Raw genomic sequence first — 3,528 nt, forward strand, 5'->3', positions numbered from 1 at the left:
TGGTGCGATCTTGGCTCACTACAACCTCCAACTCCTGGGTTCAAGCAATTCTTCTGCCTCAGCCTCCCAAGTAGCTGGGATTACAGGTCCCCACCACCATGCCCAGCTAAGTTGTCTTTTTTTTTTTTTCATCAAGCAATCCCATGAAACAGAATAGGCTCAGAGAGATTTCTGCCACTAATTCAGATATTCATCACCTCTCACTGGAGCAATTTCCATAGCTTCCCAACTATTTTTCCTGACACTAGTTTTTTTTTTTTTCTTTTTTGAGACAGGATCTTGCTCTGTTGCCCAGGCTGGTGTGCAATGGCACGATTATGGGTCACTGCAGCCTCCACCTCCTCGGCTCAAGCAATCCTCCCACCTCAGCCTCCTGAGTAGCTACGACTACAGGCATGTGTCACCACATCCCACTAACTGTTTAAAACTTTTGTGGAGATGAGGTCTTCCTATGTTATCCAGGCTAGTCTCAAACTCCTGCCTCAAGCAATTCTCCCATGTTAGCCTCCGAAAGTGCTGGGATAACAGATGTGAGCCACCACACCCAGCTCCTGACACCAATTTTGATTCTCTCTAATCCACCCTCTGCACCGACTTCTGGTGTGCATCTTCCACTGCTGCTGAAACCTCTGGCTGATCACAGAAGGGCGCATTGGCTCCATCTCATATACCAGTCATTTTATTAGATCATCAGGATGCTAGCAATCACCAGTGAGTGATTTATATTTTTGCAACATGGTTCCCATTATTCTACTATCTCCTTCTTTCTTTAGTAAACGCTTGATGTTTCTTTGTATAAGAAATGGGCTGGGATGGCAGGTGCAGTGGCTCATACGGGAGGTGGGTGGATCATGAGGTCAAGTGTTCAAGACCAGCCTGACCAATATGGTGAAGCCCCATCTCTACTAAAAATACAAAAATTAGCCGGGTGTGGTGGCGTGCACCTGTAATTCCAGCTACTTGGGAGGCTGAGATAGGAGGATTGCTTGAACCTGGGAGGTAGAGGTAGCAGTAAGATGAGATCGAATCACTGCACTCCACCCTGGGCAACAGAGCAAGACTCCATCTCAAAAAAAAAAAAAAACAAAAAAAAAAAAAAACCAAAAAAAAACGGCTGGGATGTTATCAAGAAGCTTTGCCATTTTGGTTTATTCTTTTTTTTTTTTTTTTTTTTTTTATGATGGAGTCTTACTCTCTCACCCAGGCTGTGGAGTGCGGTGACGCGATCTTGGCTCACTACAACCTCCACCTCCTGGGTTCAAGTGATTCTCCTGCCTCAGCCTTTTGAGCCTGGATTACAGGCACCCGCCTGCCACCATGCCCAGCTAATTTTTCTATTTTTAGTAGAGACGGGCTTCACCACCTTGGCCAGGCTGGTCTCAAACTCCTCACCTCGTGAACTGCCCACCTCGACCTCCCAAAGTGCTGGGATTACAGGTGTGAGCCACCATGCCTGGACCATTTTCGTTTATTCTTTGCAGTCAATAAAGTTTTTTTTTTATTTAATTTAATTTTTTTTTTTTTTTTTTTTGAGACAGAGTCTCGCTCTCTTGCCAGGTAACAGGCTGTAGTGCAGTGGCGCAATCTTGGCTCACTGCAACCTCCCCCTCCTGGGTTCAAGCAATTCTTCTGCCTCAGCCTCCCAAGTAGCTGGGACTACAGGCACATGCCACCATGCCCAGCTAATTTTTGTACTTTTAGTAGAGATGGGGTTTCACCATGTTGGCCAAGATGGTCTCAATCTCTTGACCTCACGATCTGCCCACCTCAGCCTCCCAAAGTGCTGGGATTACAGGCGTGAGCTACCACACCCGGCCAGTCAATAAAGTTTTAAAGGGCTTCTGCTTTCACCAGGAGCTGCACCCCCTTCACACATCTGGGCACTGAGTGCTCCCTGGGGCCGCACTCAAAGAGCCTCTCGTGGGGTTTCCATCTTGTCCCTGAGGGACTGTAAACCAAAATTAGAAAACTCCTTGAAAGTTGGATCTCTGCCTGCTTTACTATTTATCCCCAGCCCCTAAACGGTGCCTGGAATGCTTGTTGAACAAACAAATCTATCCACCTAAAATAAATATTAGAAATAGACCTTTAAAATCCCTCAGGGTCCAAAATATGCAGAAGCACAAAACAAGCACTGACCGTTTTTACTTTCTCAGTTCCCTTCTTGCCGTAACCCAAATCCCACAAGTTCCAAATCATATTCAAATGAAACCGAGAGGGACAAACTAATCCTTAGGGGCCAACGCCACTCATCCTCAGATTCCACAGGGCAGTCAGCCCTTCTCCTGACAAAATGTCCCAACAATGCTAATATCAGCAACAATCCCTCACCACCCTCTTCATCCGCTCCGAGATGCAACGGCTCAACAGTAAGCAGTTTACATCGAAGGAAGGTGTGCGTTAGAAGCAGATAGACGTCTCTCTGGGCTCGGACCGGCAATGTGGCCAAACGTACCCAGAAAGTTGGGATTGTCGGTAAATACGGGACCCGCTATGGGGCCTCCCTCAGGAAAATGGTGAAGAAAATTGAAATCAGCCAGCATGCCAAGTACACTTGCTCTTTCTGTGGCAAAACCAAGATGAAGAGACGAGCTGTGGGCATCTGGCACTGTGGTTCCTGCATGAAGACAGTGCTGGCGGTGCCTGGACGTACACCACCACTTCCGCTGTCACGGTAAAGTCCGCCATCAGAAGACTGAAGGAATTGAAAGACCAGTAGACGTTCCTCTACATTTTGAGACACCACTGCTGGCCTATAATAAATGGGTTAATTTATGTAAAAAAAAAAAAAAAAAAAAAAAAGAAGCAGATAGACACAAGCTCATTTATAATTCTTAGAACAGACAGTTCTAAGCGCCAGTTGACAATTTTGATGCAGTTTTCTGGCCATCAGGTACAGACAAATTCCTTTTGAACCTTAAAATTCCAAAGATGGGTCCTCCCTGCCTATGTATAAAAAGCCAGCTGGGAGTAAGAATTAGAAATGAGCTTTCTCAGGGGCATTTTCACCATTAATTATCTGGGGGTTTTGTTTTTTCAGGGTAGTGGCCTCCTCTTTAACTCAACGAACCCAGTTATGCCATCTGGTGGCCAAAATAAATTGAAAACATGCAACTATACTGTCAGAAAGCATGAACGTGTCCTTTTTAGAGTTATTCTCTTTCACCCTTTAGTTTTCTCCTAATTTTCCACCATGACCTTTTTTCTTTTTTTTTTTTTGTCTTGTTTTTTGTTTTTGTTTTTGTTTTTGTTTTTTTGAGACGGAGTCTTGCTCTGTCACACAGGCCGGAATGCAGTGGCACAATCTTGGCTCGCTGCAACCTCCGCCTCCCAGTTTCAAGCGATTCTCCTGTCTCAGCCTCCCAAGTAGCTGGGGTTACAGGCACCCGCCACCACGCCTGGCTAATTTTTGTGTTTTTAGTAGAGACAGGGTATTCACCATGTTGGCAAGGCTGGTCTCAAACTCCTGACCTCATGATCTACCTACCTCAGCCTCCCAAAGTGCTGGGATTATAGGCATGAGCTACC

The 3,528-nt window shown here is 45.7% G+C and overlaps 1 pseudogene across 1 annotated transcript; it reads left to right on the forward strand.

Annotated features, from left to right (window-relative positions):
- Positions 1 to 2,112: 2,112 nt before the first annotated feature.
- LOC116544437 lies at positions 2,113 to 2,802 on the forward strand (annotated as a pseudogene). The gene is made up of 2 exons (XR_004265913.1): positions 2,113 to 2,169; positions 2,415 to 2,802. The product of XR_004265913.1 is annotated as a putative 60S ribosomal protein L37a (transcript).
- Positions 2,803 to 3,528: the final 726 nt, after the last annotated feature.

Source organism: Sapajus apella, unplaced genomic scaffold (assembly GCF_009761245.1).
Source record: "Sapajus apella isolate SASKATOON/1434 unplaced genomic scaffold, GSC_monkey_1.0 scaffold216, whole genome shotgun sequence".
Taxonomy (NCBI): Eukaryota; Metazoa; Chordata; class Mammalia; order Primates; family Cebidae; genus Sapajus; species Sapajus apella.